Source organism: Oryctolagus cuniculus, chromosome 21, assembly GCF_051225735.1.
Source record: "Oryctolagus cuniculus isolate XC-2025 breed Fujian yellow rabbit chromosome 21, ASM5122573v1, whole genome shotgun sequence".
NCBI lineage: Eukaryota > Metazoa > Chordata > Mammalia > Lagomorpha > Leporidae > Oryctolagus > Oryctolagus cuniculus.
The window spans coordinates 24,018,321-24,040,451 of record NC_142887.1 but is presented as its reverse complement, the minus strand read 5'-3'; positions in this window follow the sequence as shown (position 1 = coordinate 24,040,451).

The following is a 22,131-nucleotide window of genomic DNA, read 5'->3' as shown; positions in this document are numbered from 1 at the left end:
GCTGCTCCGGCCAGTGTGCTGCGCCAATCTGAAGCCAGGAGCCAGGTGCTTCCTCCTGGACTCCCATGCGGGTGCAGGGCCCAAGCACTTGGGCCATCCTCCACTGCCCTCCCGGGCCACAGCAGAGAGCTGGACTGGAAGAGGGGCAGAATCGGCGCCCCAACCGGGACTAGAACCTGGGGTGCCGGCACCGTAGGCAGAGGCCTAGTGAGCCGTGGTGCCGGCCAACAACAACATATGTTTTAAAGATTTCATTTATTTATTTGAAGCACAGTTAGGGAGAGAGAGAGAGAGAGAGAGAAAGAGAAAGAGAGAGAGAGAGAGAGATCTTCTATCCACTGGTTCACTCCCCATATGGCTGCAACAGCTAGTACTGAGCCATGCTGTAGCCAGGAGCCAAGAGCTTCTTCTGGGTGCGGGAGCCAGGGAACTTGGGACATCTTCTGTTGCTTTCCAGGTTCATTAGCAGGGAGCTGGATTGGAAGTGGAGCAGCCGGGACTCGAACCAGTGTCCATACATGATGAAGGCACTGCAGGCCGTGGCTTAATCTTCTAATCCACATGTACTGGCCCCAGTGCAACAATATTTGATGATTCTGTTCCCTATTTTGGGATTTTCACAATGGTGTGAAAGTAATATGCACTTTGTAGAAATGATATTTCAAATTTTGAATTTTTAAAAACTGAATACTTTTACGAGTGTTATTTGAGGAGCATAGACAGATAGATACATAGATTGACAGAAAGATATATAGGAATTCCATTCCTTGGTGCACTGCCCCAAATGCGTACAACAGCCATGGCTAGGCCAGGCTGAGGCGAAGGAGCCAGGCACTCCATCAAGGCCTCTTATGTAGGTGACAGAAGCCCAGGTACTTGAGTGGTCACTGCTATCTCCTAGGGTAGGTACTTCCCATTAGCAGGAAGCTGGATTCTGCAGTGGAGTTGGGACCTGATCCCAGGCAATCCAACATGGGATGCGGACATTCCAAGCAATGTCTTGACACCTGTGCAAACACCAACCCCTCAAATTTTTGCATTTTGACCTTTTCCCAGGCTAGTGGAACGTGGTATAATCCACTCTCCCTATACTGGACGTTGCAGGAGCCTCAGCTCATGGTCAGCCAGTTATCACAAGGGGGAAACAAGCAGTGTGCTACAGTGGATCGCGGTGTTAGGTGATGAGGTCAGAAGGTTAGGTGCAGTCATGCCTTGTAGATTCCACTGCAAGTTAAGGTGTAACTGTATTTGATCATAGAGAAGGTGCTTTTTAATCCGAAAAAAAAAAAAAAACCTTTACAATTAACTTGATACTGGCCCAGAAAGAAGGCAGGTCTTCAAATGCTGCTACCCGGCCCAAGGTGCATGTGGGAGGAGACACAGTCCATGCAGGAGGCACAGTGCATGGTGCTTATGAACTTGGCCTTAGCCTTGGTGTCAGGTGTTGAACCTGTTTTTTACCAGCTGTGGGGTGCAAATGACACCATCTTTCTTCCACATCTGCAGTAGAGAGAGTAACAGAATTCCTACACTGGGTTATCCGGAATGCTGTGAGTGACCACTGAACAGTGTGCCTGGCCCTTTGACTACCTTTGATAAATATGAACTATTATTAATACTATCCTTGCCAAGAGACTATCGCAAAGAGACACTTGTGGAAACTGCTGCCAGCCGAAGAATCCAGATTCCATTGATCGCCAGGAAGCAGGCTGCACAGGCAATTTGCTAGCAAAGGAGAGTGATGTTGACACTGACTTCCTATGAATCCCTGTGAAAGGTATTAACCGTGCATGGCTGAGACGGCAGCTCAGGCTGAGGGTGACTCAGCTTCTTCTAGGAGCGTCCAAGAGCAGCTATGAAAGGGTTTGCATCAAAAAGACTCATGCAGCCACTGTCACGCCATGCAGCAATGGCCAAGGGAAGCCACCTCACTGTTTCTCTGGCTGGAGAAGCAGCAGCAGCTATGGGAAGGGTGTTGCCCCAAAGGTACCCATGTACCAGGCCAAGTCCTTGGGCATAGAAGCCTCAGAGTAAGAACCGATTGCCTTAGTTGCTGGTCCTCAACTTTTGTTTAATACCTGCCAGCTCTTGGGAGTAAGGGACCTCCAAGGTTCAATTTTATCATCCAGCTGAGGGCACAGTTCTGTGCTTTCATAGCTCTGCACAAGAAGTTTCCTTCCCTTTGGAAGTCCCCCATCTGCTTCCACCTACTCACGAACTCCTACACAGCCTTCAAAACTCAGCTCAAATATCACGTCCTCTGAGAAGCCGCTCCTGAACACATCCCCCTAGGGTTCATCCCTCTCATAGAAAATGCCCTCATCTGTCACACAGTGTTAGAGGTGCACCTGTCACCAATGAAGCCCCCTATTTGATTCTCCTTTGTAACTCTTGTCACAACCGTACCCAAAGCATGCATCACAGGACCGCCTGTCTAAAGCCTCTGTGATGGCTGTGAGTGTGTCTCTCTTATCCCAGCTGCCATCTCTAGCAGTTATAGTCCTTGGCACACAGTAGCTGTTGAACCAAATCGAATAGATCAGTGAACGAATACATTTTCTCCGTAATTGTTGCCTATTGTGACCTATCTCTCAGGATACCTTTTCCTGGGCAGAAGGAAAATTCTGGAATGGAGTGTTCATGCCCATTGCTCCCTCTCTTCTTTGCTTTTCCTGGGTGCCCCACATACAATGGTCGGCTTATGTGGGGTGAAGAGTCTGGTCATCTGGGCCAAAGCTGGGAGAATGAGAAACAACCCTCGGCCGGCGCCGCAGCTCACTAGGCTAATCCTCCGCCTTGTGGCGCCGGCATACCGGGTTCTAGTCCCAGTCAGGGTGCCGGATTCTGTCCCGGTTGCCCCTCTTCCAGCTCTCTGCTGTGGCCAGGGAGTGCAGTGGAGGATGGCCCAAGTCCTTGGGCCCTGCACCCCATGGGAGACCAGGAGAAGTATCGGATCAGCACGGTGTGCCGGCCGTGGTGGCCATTGGAGGGTGAACCAATGGCAAAGGAAGACCTTTCTCTCTGTCTCTCTCTCTCACTGTCCACTCTAACTGTCAAAAAAAAAAACCCTCCTGGTTCCAGGATTGACCCTGGTGACCACCAAGTTTGGCTCTGATCTACATAAAGCTTCTTCAAAGAGTTCATAGTGGGGCCAGCATTGTGACATAGCAGGCAAAGCCTCCACCTGCGATGCCGGCATCCCATATGGGCACTGCTGATCTAGCTCCCTGATAATGGCCTGGGAGAAGCAGCAGAAGATGGTCCAAGCATTTGGGACCCTGCCACCCATGCGGGAGACCAGGAAGAAACCCCTGGCTCCTGGCTTTGGACTGGCCCAGCTCCCGCTGTTGTGGCTATCTGGGAGAGTAAACCAATAAATGGAAGACCTCTCTCTCTCTCTCTCTCTCTCTCTCTCTCTCTCTCCCCCACTCCCTCTCTCTGGAACCATGACTTTAAAATAAATAAATACATCTTTTAACAAAGTTTATGGGAAGATGTAATTAAAAGATAAGTTTATTTTGCTGAAAAAATGTTGAAATCCATAGTTTTTAAAAAATATTTATTTGATTTATTTGAAAGATAGAGTTACAGAGAGAGGTAGAGGTAGAGACAGAGAGAGCTCTTCCATCTGCTGGTTCACTCACCAGATGGCCGCAATGGCCAGAGCTGTGCCAATCCGAAGCCAGGAACCAGGAGCTTCCTCTGGGTCTCCCACATGGATGCAGGGGTCCAAGGACTTGGGCCATCTTCTACTGCTTTCCCAGGCCACAGCAGAGAGCTGGATCAGAACTGAAGCAGCCAGGACTCAAACCAGCACCCATGTGGGATGCCGGCACTGCAGGTGGTGGCTTTACCCTCCATGCCACAGGGCTGACCCAGGAACTTTTTGATGTCCCCTCGCATCACCACTCATCTCCCTATGCCCACTGTGTGGTCCTTGCCCTAGCCCTCTCCAGGTGTCTCTCTCCAGGGCTTGCTTTACTGCTCCTTGGCTCTCTCCCATCCTGCTTCCCTGAGAGTCTGACCCGAGACATCTTCAGTGCTAGCAGTTTGTGGCAGTAAGTCGCCACTCAGCAAGTATTCCCTGAGTGGACGGTTGGAGGAGGGGACTCCCTCTGTCTGCCTCTCCACTTCCCATTCTAGGCTACGAGCTGTCTACGGGGAGTATCCTGTGTCTTGTTCATCTGTGTTGCCTCGGTGCCTAGTACTACTCCATGTATACAGCAAGCGCTCTGTAAGTGTTGGAGGAACAATGGTTGCATGAGTGCCATAGGAGGATAGCGTTGGGCCAGGGAGCTTGGATCATTCAGAATAAACCCATTTCCAAGCACAGATCTGCAATGTGAGGGCTGCTCTGATGCCTGCCTCACCGAAGGAGGGCTGCGAACACTGCAGAAAGATCGGACGGGATTGGTGAGTTTTCTCCGCTGCTTTCCTTTTCAAAGGCCCTTTCAACACTGCTTGTTTGAGGAACAGAGGCTGGCCCGGAACACGGCTGAAGTCGACGAAGATAAAGGGCCCTTTAGAAACGACGTCTATGGCCTGTGGTCAGTCGGAGGCTTCAGGCCACAGAAATAGGTCTCAGCAGGCTTGGGGTGGTGAGCGATCAGCACGGATTGATTCCGGCAATTAGCACGGCAGTGCTTCTAAGCTCAGATCCACCAGGGACCGCCTCTCCCATCCCCCACTGCAGCCTCAGCCAGGCTGGTCCAGACATGGTCAGGGCAGTGCAGACATCACGGGCATCAGTTTCCCAGCCGGGTGGTCTTGGGCGAATGACTCCACCCCACACAGCCTCGGTGAAACCCCCTTGGAAAATGGGGACCCTCCAGGCCTCCCCCAGACCACGGAAAAGCAGTCACTGCTTCAACCCCAGCCCATCCCAGGTGTAACTTCAGCTGTAGCTTGTGCGCTCCTTCCTTCTGGGAGCTGGCCACAGGTTTCATCCACTCAGGACTTGAGCTAAATCTTGCATCCGATGGTAGGATCTGGATGCCAGCCTGGGCCAATCTGTGACCTGATGCTCATGCTCTCTCTCAGCCTCAGCTACTTCACCTGTGAAATGGGGCTAACGACATCTCCACGTAGAGATCATTGCAAGAATGAAGACATTGTATATTACCCGTTGAGTGCACTGCCCGGCTCTGAGCCCACGGAGCAGAGTATGGAGTCCATCCTGCTGCCCAAGCAATTATTTTGGAGTTTCTGTAGAGCCCACAGACAGAGGCTGTGCCACTTTCCCATCACTAGCTGGCCCAGTTGTTTCTAAAGCAACCTGTGCCATTTAAAAAATATATTTCATTTTTTCCCTGATTACATAAGTAACACATGTTCATTGTAGTATATTTGGAAAGCACAGAAAAGAAGCAAATAAATATCACCCAGAGATAAACACTGGTAGCTCTTTGGCTTCTTTTCTTGCTATGTTCTAGGCTGCACTTGCACGCACACACATACTTATAAATATTGGTGCTTCCCCCCCTTAATCTGAGTCATTTGCTATCATCAGGTCGCAACCTGCCTTTTCTAGTGTCATGAAATATTCTTCCACAACGTGATTCTCAATCATGTCACTGTGTTCTGCCCTGGGGACTTCTCTGCTTTATTAACCATTTTCCTTATTATGATTATCTCCCCCTTCCACAATTGTTGTTGTTATAAACAGCACAGTGTTGAACATCTTTGTGCTTAAATCTTTGTAGGCGTTTTAGATTATTTCCATAGGACAAGTTCTTCGAGAGGTATTCTTGGTTGAGAAAGTATTTTTGAGGCGGGATCATGCATCTAAGCTTCCTGTGGTACAACATGATCTATTTGCATGTTAAGTACCACCATTATTTATAAGTACACCTACTGGTAGAATGGTTTACTGATTTGCACAACTTGAGTTAGTGTGTGAGGGAAACACACTTTTATACCATGCCAATGTTGACTACCAGCATTCTTCTTAAAGCTGTGTCTAGGCCGGCACCGCGGCTCACTAGGCTAATACTCCACCTTGCGGCGCTGGCACACCGGGTTCTAGCCCCGGTTGGGGCGCCGGATTCTGTCCCTGTTGCCCCCCTTCCAGGCCAGCTCTCTGCTGTGGCCTGGGAGTGCAGTGGAGGATGGCCCAAGTGCTTGGGCCCTGCACCCCATGGGAGACCAGGATAAGTACCTGGCTCCTGCCATTGGATCAGCACGGTGTGCCGGGCTGGCCACGGCGGCCATTGGAGGGTGAACCAACGGCAAAAGGAATACCTTTCTCTCTGTCTCTCTCACTGTCCACTCTGCCTGTCAAAAAAAAAAAAATGCTGTGTCTAATGGACAACTTTTTAAATTTGGAACTCAAAAGGAATCCATACTGGATTCCATCACATGCTTGCTGTGACCTTGGGTAAGTCACTGTCCCTCTTTGGACTTCGGTGTCTTTGTCCAATGACAGGGAAAACTTTACTAGGCTCCAAGTGACATAAGCCCGATTTAATTAAGGCGGTAAGCAATAACCAGTAATTTATTGCTTCATGTAACTATAAAATTTGGAGGTGAACTTCAGGCACAGCAGCCACATGCAGTACTCAGTGTCATCCAGAATTGATTTCTTCTGTCTGGCAGGGCTCCTGTCCGGGCAGGCTCTGCAGGTTTTCACATTCTCCCAGTGTAGCAGCACCTCTCTTTTTTATTTTTATTTTTATTTTTTTTATTTTTATTTTTTTTGACAGGCAGAGTGGACAGTGAGAGAGAGAGACAGAGAGAAACGTCTTCCTTTTGCCGTTGGTTCACCCTCCAATGGCCGCCGCGGCCGGCACGCTGCGGCCGGCGCACCGCGCTGATCCGATGGCAGGAGCCAGGAGCCAGGTGCTTTTCCTGGTCTCCCATGGGGTGCAGGGCCCAAGCACCTGGGCCATCCTCCACTGCACTCCCTGGCCACAGCAGAGGGCTGGCCTGGAAGAGGGGCAACCGGGACAGAATCCGGCGCCCCGACCGGGACTAGAACCCGGTGTGCCGGCGCCGCTAGGCGGAGGATTAGCCTAGTGAGCCGCGGCGCAGGCGCAGCACCTCTCTTGTAATAAAGAATCACAAGGCCTAATCTGATTGGTACAGCTCGAGTCATGTGCCTATTAGGAACCAATCAATGTTGAAGAAGGGGGCTGGGCTATGCTAATTGGTCAGACCAAGATCTCGGAGTCTTCCTGCAGCTGGTCAGTGATGGCTTCTAATTGAGAAGCAGGGTGGTGTGCGCAGGGGCAGGCAGAATCGGTGCTAGGCAGGCAAACAGGCCCAGGAACCCCTGAGAACCCTCGAATGTCGACGCCCCGGGAGCCTGGGACACTCTGGTTTCCTCAGCCTATTTCCCAGGTTTTACATCCCTGGCTTCTCCACGGTCAGTGTCTGCTGCCATTAAACTCACAGGGGCCTTGTTTCACTTATCTTTGCTTCTGGGAGCACTGGGACAGAGGGGAGGGTAATTACCATATAGATTTATAGACCTCCGCTCAAGAAACAGGGCCCTTTCCATGCAAAGGCACAAAGCCAGCCTCATAAATATTAATCAAAAAGCAACTGCAATCAACTCAAGAGGGAGAGGGAATGGCAAATTGCATTTTCCTCTCTAGGATGTAAAAGCAACGTTCATTTGTTGCGTGACCAGCGGCTGTCTGGCAGGCTGCCTGTCTCTCTCAACTTTCAGTAGCAACAACAATAATAGTAATAACAATCACTAACAATCATAGCTTCTACTTACAATACACCTACTCTGAACTACACATAAATGTGGCACATAAATGTACCTCAGTTTGAATGCCCGTTTTACAGATGAGAAAACTGAGGCTCTAGGAAGTGATGACATGTGCTCAAGGAGATCCAGCCAACATGATGTTGGGTCCGGATTCAAATCCAGTCCACCTGCCCTCAACGTCGGAGTGATTTCTGCTCAATGGGCTGCCTAGGGTTTTCCCAGGAACCAGAAGTTGATTGTCCCTTGTTATTTGAGTTTTGGGGATACTATAAATCTGGCTGCTGTTTTGTCTTTTGGGATTCAAAGATTCTCAGGGGGTTCTCCAGAGAGATCTGCTCAAGCCCTGGTTAGGACAGGAGCCCAGTGACCAGTGTGTTCATTTTGTCCTCATTTTGTGTCCACAGTAACTTTGCCACTTACAAGTTTGAGGTCCATTTTGCAGACAAGGACATTGAGACCAGACAGTGATTGAGACTAGACCCTAACTTTCATCTGTTAGTCCTTGGCTATTTAACCAACATCTAAGCAGGTTATCAACCGGATCCTAGCCAACTTCCTCCCTTGCTTACCCTCTCTTCCTCACTGTAAAGTGTGATCACGGATGCCCACTGCCCATGGACGCCCAGGGGTCATCCCTCCATTCCCCTGCATGCCCGACACTCTCAGCTGAGTCACCCACTTACTTCGAGACACTTGTGTTTGTCCCCAAGCTGTCTATGCCGGTTGAACTTGTTATTATAATGACAGAATTTAATGAGGTGAACCGCTGAGGTCAAATTTAGTGCGAAAAGAGAGGGAAACGTGTGGGAACCCAGAAGCTGTATCAAGAGTCCGAGGAGGAAGGCTCCTGGGGGGAGGGGAACTCCTGCTGTCAGTTAGAAGTGGGAGGAGTTTGGTGAGGTTCAATGTCAAAGCACATCACACCAGGATGACTTTGCAGGAGGAATCTTATGAACTCCTAGCAAAAACATCTGTGGTGTAAATGCCTCACTTTTTGCCTTAAGATCAGTGAATCAATGGGCTCACCTCTAAGTTAAAAAAAAAAGACAAATGTTTTTTAAAAGGGATTTATTGTTTTCATTTTCTATTTTAAATAAAGATTTGTGTGTTTGTTTATTTGAAATGTGCTGACAGAGAGAGAGAGAGAGAGAGAGAGAGAGGGAGGGAGAGATCTTCCATCTATTGGTTCATTCCCCAAATGGCTGCAATAGGTGTCACAGAACCAGACTGAAGCCTGGAGCATGGCTTTCCATCCAGGCCTCCCATGTGGGTGTCAGGAACCCAAGTACTTGAGCCATTGCCGGCTGACTTCCCAGGAGCCTTTTCAGGGAACTGGATTGGAAGCAGAGCAGTGGGGACTCAACGGAGCACTCCCGTATGGGATGCAGGCATCTCAAGCAGCTACTAATCCATGGCGCAATGACACTCATCCCTTGTTCTCAGTTCTAACCACTTTCCCTCTGATTTGCTGACCATCCCTGATCCTGTGTGTGTTTGGTACAGTGGCTCCATTGTACGCCCAAGATTGGCCGTTGTAGGACTTAGGGTAGGCAAGGAGATGGAGGAACTCGACATGTTGGATGTGAACTTGTACTTGTCTTTCTCCCCCTGCTGCAGGCACTTCCATTCTCGGGGAAGGGCAAATGGCTTTGGCATCTTCCAGGATGCCTGAGCCAAACCCCAGGATGCCCCCTCGGCTGCCCCACATACTCTGCATTGGGCACCATGCCAGATTCTTCCCGTGCACTGCATTAGTGATTCCCGTGCTGTCGCCTGACCCTGTCCTCCCTCCTCTCCCTTTTTCTCCCTCCTGCCATCATTTTCTTTACCCCATTTGTGGGAACTGGGTACTTTATTTTAAAAAAGCAGGTTAAGGAGGGACATTGTGGTGCAACAGGTTAAGCTACTCTTAGGACACCTGCATCCACATTCAGAGTGCCAATCTGAGGCCCCACTGCTCCGTGTCTAAGCTATCTATCTCCTCGCTAATGCATTCTAGGAGGTAGCAGATGATGGGCCAAGTGCTTGGGCTCCTGCCACCTGTGTGAGAGACTCACATGGAGCTCCTGGCTACCGGCTTCAGCCTGGCTCAGCTCTAGCTACTATGAGCATCTGGGGAGTGAACCAGCAGATGGAAGCACTCTCTCTCTCTCTCTCTCTCTCTCTCTATATATATATATATATATATATACATATATAGAGAGAGGTATATATATATATATACCTGCTTTCCTTGTAGATGAAAAACTAAATGCATAGACGTTTTTAAAAAGTAGTCTATTTAACTGTGGCTTTGGAGCTGAAAATCCAACGCCAGGTGGCCCCATGTGTTTGGCACCTCAAGGGGTGAGGGACCCTTGGCTGCGCCTTGCCAAGCTGGGGAAGCACAAAGGGAAGTAGCCGCCTGCAGAAGAGGCCAGGGGCACAGGTAGCCTTGTGTTGTAGCACTCTGCTCTTGCAAGAACTCACTCTGAGAGAACAGCCAGAGCTGGTGCCACCTCACACAAGTCCCTGCCTATTGAAGGCTCCTTATCTCCTGAGACTGCCACATGGGGGACCAAACCTCCAGGCTGGGAATCCAGGAACTAGCCACATCCCAACCCTAGTGATGCCTGACTGTATTTGCGTCCTGTGTTTTATAAGGAACTGCCCAGGGGCCAGCGCTATGGTGTAGCGGGTTAACACCCTGGCCTGAAGCCCCAGCATCCCATATGGGCACCGGTTCGAGACCCGGCTGCTCCACTTCCCATCCAGCTCTCTGTTATGGCCTGGCAAAGCAGTAGAAGATGACCCAAGTCCTAGGGCCCCTGCACCCATGTGGGAGCCCTGGAAGAAGCTCCTGGCTCATGGCTTCGGATCAGCACAGTTTTGGCCATTGCAGCCAACTGGGGAGTGAACCATCAGATGGAAGCTCTCTCTCTCTCTCTCTCTCTCTCTCTGTGTGTAACTCTGACTTTCAAATAAATAAATAAATCTTAAAAAAAAAAACAAATAAGGAACTGCCCGAGTGTTTCCCAGCTTGGCTGTCTCCCCTCCGCACTTCCATCCACAATGCACGAGTCATCCGGCCGCCATGCTCCTTCGCTAGCGTTTGGCGTTGCCACTGGCTTTCCCTGCAGCCCTGATGATTGATAGGTGTGCAGCAGTGTCTCCTTGTGGTTCTCGTCTGCATTGCCCGCCCAGTCCATGATGCCCGGGATGTTGCAGGTGCATATTGGCCATCTGTGTGCCTTCCTTAGTGAACCACACTCAGTTTGCAAATTTCTCCCTCAATCCTTGCTGATAAGGTTGCTCCCCTCGTAGAGTGAAACGCTCTGTGGGATTTGACCCACAGAGGCTGCCTCGTGAGTGTTCCCCAGCTGAGCACATTCATGACGAGAGGCGTCATCAAAGCTCTGACCTGGCTGGCCCTGGGTCTGTGTCTCCCCACTGCATTACAGGCTCTCTCGCCCCTGCACACAGCACGCACCCGACAGCGTCAGTACATTCCATCAAAAAGTGATGTGATGGCCAGAGACTCGCCTTACTGTATAATTAGGTCTGCCAAGGCTTAGGATTGCAGTCCGAGATGATAATCACTTTTTAATTATATTTACCATTGTCGGCAGCGAGGTAAGGTGTGCTATTGGCTCTGGGAGGCCACAATTCAAGTCTTGATGTGAAGAGGCAGGGGCCTGGAGGAGGGCGTACAGGCAGGAAAACTCCTCAGGGGAGAGCCGAAGACTTTAACTCAGTTCTACAGACACCGAGCTTGGGCCTCTCATCTGAGTTTCAGGTTCTGAGGCCAGAACTCAAACATCTCAGGTTTTCAGGATACTGCGCTAAGCACTTTCTGAAAGGGTCCCAGTGAATCGGCCACAGCCACCCGGGGGAGGCAGCTCCTCCACTGTATTACTATTGTTATTTTTTTTTTATTTTTTGACAGGCAGAGTGGACAGTGAGAGAGACAGAGAGAAAGGTCTTCCTTTTGCCGTTGGTTCACCCTCCAATGGCCGCCACGGCTGGTGCGCTGCAGCCAGAGCACCACTCTAATCCGAAGGCAGGAGCCAGGTGCTTCTCCTGGTCTCCCATGGGGTGCAGGGCCCAAGCACTTGGGCCATCCTCCACTGCACTCCCTGGCCACAGCAGAGAGCTGGCCTGGAAGAGGGGCAACCGGGACAGAATCCGGTGCCCCGACCAGGACTAGAACCCGGTGTGCCGGTGCCGCAAGGTGGAGGATTAGCCTATTGAGCCGGGGCGCCGGCCGGTATTACTATTGTTATACATTTCATCATTATTACTTTCATGTTACAGAGGTTGCTCAGTCACAGAGAAGCCATGTGGCTTGCCCAAGGTTGCACAGCCAGGAAGAGGCAGAGCCAGAATTCAAATTCAGGGGCTGGCGTGAGTCCCAGTTGGGTAAGCTGCTACCCGCGACACCAGCATCCCATGTTGGAGCACCAGTTCAAGTCCTGGCTGCTCCACTTCCGACCCAGCTCCCTGCTGATGTACCTGAGAAAGCAGTGGGGAATGGCCCAGGTGCTTGGGGCCCTGCCACCCATATGGGAGGCCAACATGGAGGTCCAGTCTCTCAACTCCCACTTGGATCAGCCCTGGGCATTGTAGCCAATTGGGGAGTGAACCGAAGCTTGGAACATCTCTCTCTCTCTCTCTCTCTCTCTCTCTCTCTCTCTCTCTCTCCTCTCTCTCTTTCTCTGGAACTCTGACCTTCAAATAAATAAAATAAATCTTTAAAAACATTCAAATTCAGCTCTACCAGACGTCAAAGTCCTTGCAGAAACCCCAAGGCCATGTGCAGGTCCTGACCCTGCTGTCCCGTCGCTGGAGCGATGCTGAACTTCTCACGGTCCTCACTCCCTCGGCTGGGCTGGCGACTCACGGAGTCTCCCTCCGAGCCGACTTTTCACACGCTCTCCTGTCCCATGGAACAGAGGAAAAAAGCGAAGCTGTGCCCTCTCTCCATGTCCTTCCGGGTTCCCATCATCTCAGCTGGCAACAGCATCCAGAATCCCTTGCCAGAAAACTCCAAAGGCTGATGCAATGGCGATGATAACGATGATGAAGATGATGACGGTGATGATGGAGCTGACGATAACCGTAATTTATTGAGCACTTAGTCTGCATGGGGCTCCGGGCTGAGCTCTTCCTCTGCAGTAAATTAGCGATTCTCAGAATGTGACCTCTCGACCAGCAACACCATCACCTGGGAAGCTGCTGGAAATGGAACTGCTTGGCCCCCACCTTGTACCAGCTGCACCGATTCAGAGACTCTGTGTTGACCACGCCCTACATGGATGCAAATGCAGGGTCAAGGTGGAGCACCACTATGGGCATTGTTTAAGCCTCACAGCCATTGATAGAGTAGGTATTGTCTTCTCTGTTGAACAGATCCGGAAGCTGAGGCTCAGAGAGGTGAGGTCGCATGCCCAAGGTCACACAGTTCATACTGTGACCTTTGGCCCACAGGCCAGGCTGTAGCCTGACCCTCGATCTGTGACTCCCTACTCACCACATTTGGAACGTGCTGATTCTGAACCCCAGTCCACTCCTACAGGTGGTCTTCAGGGTTTCTCAACTCAGCTTAGCTGCAGGATAATTCACTGTTGCTTTGGACTCTGCTGTGCGTTCATGGAAGTTTAGCAACCTCTCTGATTTCTTCCCACCCACCAGCTGCCAATAGCTTCTCCTTCTCCATTCCAGTCTGGACAGCTACAATGTCTCCAAAAATGTTCGTTGAGGGATGCAATTACTTTTACTTTGTTTGTGGGTTCCACTCTTCCCACACTGGGCTTCCTGCCTATAGACTGAATCTGCACTAATGTAAAGAGAAGATAAAAGACTGGTGGGGATATAACTACATTCAAATCCCTGTTTTGCCACTGCTGGGTGATCTTTTGCCATTTGCTGGGCCACTCTGAGCTTCACTTTCCTGCTAAGTAAAAAGAAGAGGGAGTGATAATACTCATGACATTGAGTAGTTGGGGAACCAGCGACTCTGAGGTGGGGAGGCAGTGTGCAGGTCCTCCAGTTAGATCTGAGCTCAATTTCACTTGTCACATGTGTGACTTTGGGACCATGCTTTTATTTGCACCTCAGTTTCATTATCTGTACAATGGCGGTATCTTCAGTCTTCTTTACCACGGGATTAGTACAGTATGTGAAGCCTCAGTGTATGGTTTTATGCAATTTGTGACACAAGGTAGGTGACTGATAATTGCAGCAATCATCCCTCCACCCAACACCAGCCCCTGCTTGTGGGTCCTACTTATCTGACTGGCCCGCCTCGTCAAGACAGGATCTGCCTGGCCCTCCCCCCGGACAGTGTAGCAGAGCTGACGGCTGCACCTCTCCGCTCTGACCGAACCTCCCCCTCCATGTTGGGGTCTCAGCTGGTTTCCTACTTAGGCTGGCTAGGGTGGGGCTCTCAGAGCCACCAGCCATGACCCCTGCAGGGTATGATCCTTCTTTAATCAGGAGATTTCTATTTCCCTGTTTCCCCACTCCTTAGTCACCTGTAAGTTACAGCAATCCATGGTCAGGACTGTCATACCTGGGACTAACTCCCAGTGGCCTCGGGCAAGCCAATGCCTCCTCTCATTTCACCTTACCTGATCTCAGCTTTACCCGCTGAGTAAAGTGGCCCAGAGGACTGGATATATCCGTACCTCGCTGGGCCTCAGCCAGTCAATCGAAGGTCTTAGGGAAGCGGAGGACTCGGATGCCTCAAAGGAAGGGGGGATTCTGCCCCCGGGCTGCCGCTGGTTTTCGGCTGCAGCATCAGCTCTTGTCTGTGTCCCAAGCAAGCAGCCTACTCTGCACCTTTCTGACTTGCTGGTCCCCATTAGGCAAGAATTAATTCCTGCAAGTTTCTCTCATAGATATAGACACAGATATATTGTAGATGTAACCTCTACAGATACAGACAGCTGTCAGTTCTGTTGGTTCTATTGATCTGGAGAACTCTGGGTAACACATCCTATAACCAGAACTGGGTCAGAAAAATCCGAGGTAGTTCTTGCCTTCATGGGGCTTTTACAGTTGTAGGAGAAGATGGCAAAGTAAAGCAAAGATTGTGACATGTGTGTTAGGAGTTGTGCTAGAAGACACAGAGGGCCCCTATAAAACCAGGAAAGTCACTTAGATGTTGTAGGGCCCCTGAATATTTGGTGGGTGAGTGAATCAATGGCATACTTAATAGTAAATCCATATTCAATTTATCATTAAGTCAGATTCAAGGGAGCCTAAGGAGATGGCATGTGAGACAAGTAAGAGTTCTTCCACTGAACTCTGATGAAGGGGCCAGCGCTATGGCGTAGCAAGTAAGGCCACCTCCTGCAGTGCCAGCATCCCATATGGGCGCCAGTTCTAGTCCCGGCTGCTCCTCTTCCCATCCAGCTCTGTGCTATAGCCTGAGAAAGCAGTAGAAGATGGCCCAAGTCCTAGGGCCCCTGCACCCATGTGGGAGACCTGGAAGAAGCTCCTGGCTCCTGGCTCATGGCTTCCGATCAGTGCAGCTCTAGCCGTTGCGACCCTTTGGGGAGTGAACCCGTAGATGGAAGATCTCTCTCTCTCTCTCTCTCTCTCTCTCTCTCTGCCTCTGGTTCTCTGTTAACTCTGCCTTTCAAATAAATACACAAACCTTAAAAAAGAAAGAAGAGGGGAGGGGAAGGGATGGAGAGAAGAAGGAAAGGTGGAGGAGCAAGGCAGTACCTGCTGTGATCTAGCCTTAGACATAAAGCTCTGCCACTTCAGTACACTCTACTTGGTGGAAGTGAGTCTGGCCCAGGCACAGGAGGAGAGGTAACGTGCCCCACTCTTTGCTGGGAAGATCAGGAGAGAGTTTATGGGTGTACTTTGGAACTACTTTGGTGGAGACAAGCAGGAAGCCATAGAGAAGCACTTATGGAACAGTAATGGAGCAGGTGCTTGTGGACTAGAGTGGCAGATAGAGAACCTGAGGGTTCATTGCCTATACCTGCCTGGGAGAAGGAGTTAGAAGGAGGAGGCGAGAGTAAGCCCTGGGTTTCTGCTTTGGGTAGCAGGCTATGTGGTGGCCCCTGTTCTCAAGTTGAGGATTGCAGAGAATATAATTGGAGGTGGGGGATGTGTATGCTGGGGGACAGCTGTGTGTCACTCAGGAGGAGATGTCCAGAACACGGTTTGCTATATGGACTTACAGCCCAGGTGAGAGGCCCCACCTGGATCTATGGACTTGAAATAGAAGGTTAAAGCCACTGGCTTGTGCGGGATCCTCTAGGAAGAGCTTTGAGTAGTGGGGAGAAGGCTGGACATAGGAAATTGCTGGAGAGCACTAGCAGATGACGATAAACCAGCAGACAAGAACCCGAGTAGAAGGGGTGGGGGCACCAACCACCGAGGGATGGACAAAGCCAAGAAGAGGGCTTGTTTCAGAGCCTGGCAGAGGAGCAGTTCCACGGGCAGGCGTTACAGAGAGCATAAAGTGACAAAAGAGGTCAAATCATAGCAGCAGACTTGAAGGCTCGGTGCAGCTGAGTGCCTGAGTTGCCTTCTCTTCCGTGTGCTCCTGGGAACGGTGGTGAAACACCGTGTCTGGACTGTTGTGTAGATTAGGCAGTGTGGGTGACCTAGCAGTGTCCTGTTGTCCAGCACGTGCTTGTGTGGTCCTTTCCCTCCGTGCCCCAGTGATAGACACTCCCTGAGTGCTTCCAGTGCTTGTGGAGCCACCGTACCTCTACTGAGTGCACATCCCAGCTCTTACCCTTCCACATGGAAAGGGTGCAGGTTGGCAAAGAGGCAGCATAGGGGGCTGGGTAGGCTGATCCTTCCTCGTTGATTTGGGCTGTTGAGGGCCGATTTCTACTCCAGTGACTGTCACCCAACGCCTCTGAAAGCCAGCTCAGGGTGAACTCCCATGGTGACGAGACTGCCACCCGTGCCCTTAGTGTGCACCTCTGTCTGCGACTGATGAGAGGGCTGGGGTGTCAGAGCTGTCATCTCAGCCTCTTCTTCTAGCAGCTGATTTCCAGAGAGTGGGGTATGTGTATATAATTATCAGAGAGGAGGATCCTGACATGAACACAAACTGTCTCCAACCCACGGCATCTCTCATGGATGGCAGCTGAGGAAGGAGCTGGGGGAACAGCCGACGTGTCAGCGTGATTAGGGGAGGCACACAGCTCGGCTCGAGAGGGGACGCATGTGGCAGGAAAATGGAGGAGGAATTTAACAGCGTGGATTATGTTTTTAATTACCTTAGCAAATCCGCCATTCTCATTCTCTGGTGGAGTCGCTGGTGCTCCTGAGCTGCCTGTGGGTCATCCGTGGGATGGGGCCCCATCATGCGGAGACAGAGAGACCCCGAGGCAGCGCGCAGAAGCTCTGCTCTCCTCCCAGGGGATCCTTTCCTCCAGCCACCTTTTTATTTATTTATTAATGATTCATGTCTTTATTTGAAAGGCAGAGTCACACACACACACAGAGGGAGAGACAGAGAGTGAAACAGTTTCCACCTACTGGTTCATTTCCTAGATGCCATCAATGGCCAGGGCAAAGCCAAGAGCCAGGAGCTTCATCCGGCTCTTCCACGTGGGTGCAGGGGTCCAAGCACTTGGGCCATCTTCCTCTGCTTTCCCAGGAGCATTAGCCGGGAGCAGGATGGGAAGTGGAGCAGCCTGGTCTTGTACCAGGGCCCATGTTAGATGCTGGTGTTGCAGGCATTGGCTGAACTCACTGTACCACCAAGCTGGTACCGTCTGCAGGTTACTTTCCTGAGCATTCTCCCCGCCTGTAAGAGGGGATGATCCATCACCCGCGCCTGCCCAGGTAGTCACGTCTGATGTGGCCCTTTGGTTGATTGATCCATCACCCGCGCCTGCCCGGGTAGTCACGTCTGATGTGGCCCTTTGGTTGATTGATCCATCACCCGCACCTGCCCGGGTAGTCACGTCTGATGTGGCCCTTTGGTTGATGAGCTCTGACTTTGAGGCATTGGCTTACACAGGAATAGGAAATCGGTGGCCTCCATGACCCAGTTTTTGGGTCTTCCTACGTTTTGGGGTCTGGTTTTGTTTCAGTTTGACTGCATAACAAATCACCCAGAACTCACAGATGCCTCAGGCCGGGGACTCAGGCAGTGCACGGCGGGCATGTTCTGCATGCCCCTCTGTGCCGGGGACCTCCACGAGGCTGGGCTGCAGCCCTCCGACTCCTGTTTAGCCTTGCATCTAGCAGTTGAGGCTGAGGAGCGCCTGCAGCTCCTGCCTCCTTGGCATAAGTTCACTCCATGCAGTCTCCTGGCAGGGGCTGGCTTGGGCTTCCTCATCACAAGGGTTCCGAAAGTGAATGGTGGAAAGAGAGAGGGTGGGAGAGCAGGAGAGAGAGGATGGAGAGGAGGGGAGGAGAGAGGAAGGAAGGGAAGAGAAGGGGAGATGGTTGGGGAAAGAGAGGGAGCATCGCAAAACCTGGTATCCTCTTTAATTTTTATTTATTCATTTGAGAGGCAGAGGGCCAGAGAGAAAGACAGAGAGCGAGCTCCTGTCTACTGGTTCACTCCCCAGATTCCCACAAGAGCTGGGTCAGACAGAAGCCAGGAGCCTAGAACTCCTTTTGAGTTTCCCACATGTGTGCTAGGGGCCCCGTCCTTGAGCCATCACCTGCTGCCTCCCAGGGCGCACATTAGGAGAGGAAGCTAGAATTAGGAGCAGAGCTGGGACTTGACCCCAGGCACTCCAACAAAGGATGCCAGTATCACAAGCAAGCAGCTTAACCCACTGTACCACAAAACCTGCCCCTTATCACTTACTGAAAAAAAAAAAATGATTGAGAAACTACTACAGGCTAGGTCCTGGAAATATGGTGCTGAACCAGCCCGGCTCACTAAGTCACAGTTGGGCGTTCATAATTCAGTACATTGAGTGCTCGAAGAGAGGACACCGAGGCAGCTGGGGCAATCTTAGGGAACATGTAACTCAGTCTGGGGTCAGAGATCAGGGAAGGCTTCCTGGAAGAGGTGACGAACAGGATGATTGATGTAGCTGGAGGAGCAGTAGGGATGAGGGGGTTGGATAGGGGGTGCCACATGTTTAAGGTCCAGAGGCCCAGGTAGGGGGAGGGAACCCCAGGGCCACAGCCTTCAGCCCCCTGGGGTGGCACACGGTGCAGGTTCTGATCTCGGCACCACGGAGAACATGGCGCCTGCTGAGAGAGCATGCTCCCAGCCAGTGGCTCCTCTCTGTGCTGCTGGAGACAGTGGCGTCTCTGCACAGCCTAGAAAGGCGGGGGTCTCTGAACGCCCCAGGACTGGCCTGGAAGGGATCGAGGCGATGTGCTTAGAAGTGGGCTGAAAGGGACATGTCAGCCATGATGCGAGGTTTTCTTTCTTTTGTAGAAAGTCTTAGCATTTCTTTCTTTAATGCGAAAGGCAGAGAGAGAGACAGGCAAGCAAGCAGAGACCTTCTCTGTTGCTTCACTTTCCAAATGCTCACAACAGCCAGGGTTGGACCAGGGCAAAGCCAGGAGCCCAGAACCCAATCCAGGCCTCCCAGATCGGGGGCAGGGACCCCGTCACTGGAGCTGTCACTGCTGCCTCCCAGGGTGTGCAGCAGCAGGAAGCTGGAGCCGGGAGTGGAGCGAGGACTCAGACCCAGGGCCTCTGGCATGGAACATGAGTGTCACAAGCCACGTCCTAGTTGTTGTGCCAAATGCTCATCCCAGGATGTGGGCTTTTCCTGGGACAAAGGGCAAGACTCGCATCACAGAGAGGGGAGAGGAGAGAGGCAGCTGTGAGGAAGACGGGGCAGAAGGAGCTGAGCTGAGACTGGGAAAGGCTGGGGAGGGGAAGCACCAGGCACAGCGACTGCCAATGTGAAGGGCGGTGGGAGGCTGCGTGGGAGCACATTTGGATGTGTGCCTGTTTGCATGCATGTGCACATGTGTGTTTTCATGTTCACACGTGTGCGCTTGCATGTTTGCATGTGCCTGCATGTGTGTGTGCACATGCACGTTTGTGTGTATTTGCATGTGTGTGTGCGTGTTTGCATATGTATGTGTCTGTGTGTGCTTGTGTGCATGGTGGAGGTTTACTTGATGTGATTCAGGTGCTCATGCAGGCCATGGATACATACACACACACACATTTGCACACTTGCACACACATGTCACATCAGTCATTCCAATGCCCCAGGATTGCCTTGCAAACTGTCCTTTTTGTAGCTAGGGAGATGACCCCAGATCTCAATCCCAAAAGACTAGGCATATTGCCTCAAGTGGAAGACGAACAGCCTGTACTATTCTTGAGGCTCACGCCAGGCCACGCTGAGCAAGCGCTGACTGCCCAGGGGCTGTGTAAGTGGGTCTCCTGCTGACCCCTCTGCAGGCTCCCAGGTGGGCCACGGACTGTCTGGAAAGACCCTGGGTCATCCGAATCCCAACACTTGCTCTGCGAGATCAGAGCCATGCTCTGGGAGGGGCTCGCTGCATCCCTGCAACCCTGCTAACTAGGGGCTCTCCTTCTAGGTAGAACCTCCATAATCTCTGCCCTGGCTAGGCAATTCTTTTAAACTTATTTTTAAAATATTTATTTATTTATTTGAAAGGCAGAGTGATGAGGAGCAAGAGGGAAAGAGAGAGGGGGAGAGAAAGAGAGAGACAATATCTTTCATCCTCTGGTTCATTCCCCAAACGCCCTTGGCAACCAGGCCTGGGCTCAGTCAAAGCCAGAAGCCAAGAGCTCCATCCGGGTCTCCTGCGTAGGTGGCAGGAACCCAAGCACCCGAGCCATCATCTGCTGCCTCCCCTGCACCTTGTCAGGAAGCTGGATCAGAACCAGGGAGTCGGAAGGCACAAACGGGCATTTGGGGCATCCCAAGTACGGCAGCTGAATCTGCTGCACCCCAACTCTCACCCCTGCCAGGCAATCCTTGCAAACACCCGGGTCCCTCCTGGTTTGCAGGCTCTGGGAGTGCATCCTGGTGAATGGATTCTGTAGTAACATCCTCAGCTCCAAGCCTCACCAGGCTCAGCGGCCACGTGAGCCTGGACAACCTCTCTCCCCTGCTTTCCGGTAACCCAGAGAGTCCAGCCCACGGCAGCATCAGACCGGCTCTGTGAGGCTGTAGCCAAGGCTAGACCAGCCCTGAGGAATCCTTGTTCAAGGCTGAGGCTTCAAGCACAAAACATGGAGGGGAGACTTGAGAGGACCGGGGAGAGCGCTGTTTAAACAGCGGATTAAATAAACTAACATGTGGAAGAGGGTTGTAAACTGTACACATTTGAATATGATTAAGATTAGGGCTATTTTCATCAGCTTTATTTCTTGGGGCCTGTCAGCCTCAGATCTCTAGAGAGAATATGCCATTTAATTCTCCCAGATCAAATATTTAACCAACACAACACTGAATAAACCCAGCCTTGTCTGTTCCACATGCACTCGGAATTTTCAGCTGCCGAGCGAACCTCCACAGATTTACTGACACTTATCTGTAATGGGGACTCTACACACACTGTCCTGGCCACACTATGGTCCCTGGGGCCCAAATGCCTGGGTTTAATTCCAGCTCTGCTGCTCAGTGTGTGCTCCTGGGAAGCAGCCTCATCTGTGTCCCTGTTGCTAAGTGAACAGAGCAGCAGAATTATCTGGGGGAGATATTGTAAAGGTTCAAGGTGATTGGAGGACAGGATCTGGCATATGACCACACCCATCACCATCACCATCCCCATGATCATCACCTCCATCATAATCACCACCATATCGTCATCACCATCATTCCATTATCATCATCACCTCATCACCACCACCATCATCATGTCATTGCCATCATCACCACCATCATCACCACCATCACCTCGTCACCATCACCGTCACCATCACCATGACCACCACCATCAGCACCATCCCCATCATCATCACCACCATCATAATCACCACCGTATCATCATCACCATCATTCCATTATCATCATCACCTCATCACCACCACCATCATCATGTCATTGCCAGCATCACCACCATCATCACCACCATCACCTCGTCACCATCACCATGACCACCACCATCAGCACCATCCCCATCATCATCACCACCATCATAATCACCACCGTATCATCATCACCATCATTCCATTATCATCATCACCTCATCACCACCATCATCATCATGTCATTGCCATCATCACCACCATCACCTCGTCATCACCACCACCACCGTCACCATCACCATGACCACCACCATCAGCACCATCCCCATCATCATCACCACCATCATAATCACCACCGTATCATCATCACCATCATTCCATTATCATCATCACCTCATCACCACCACCATCATCATGTCATTGCCATCATCACCACCATCACCTCGTCATCATCACCACCACCGTCACCATCACCATGACCACCACCATCAGCACCATCCCCATCATCATCACCACCATC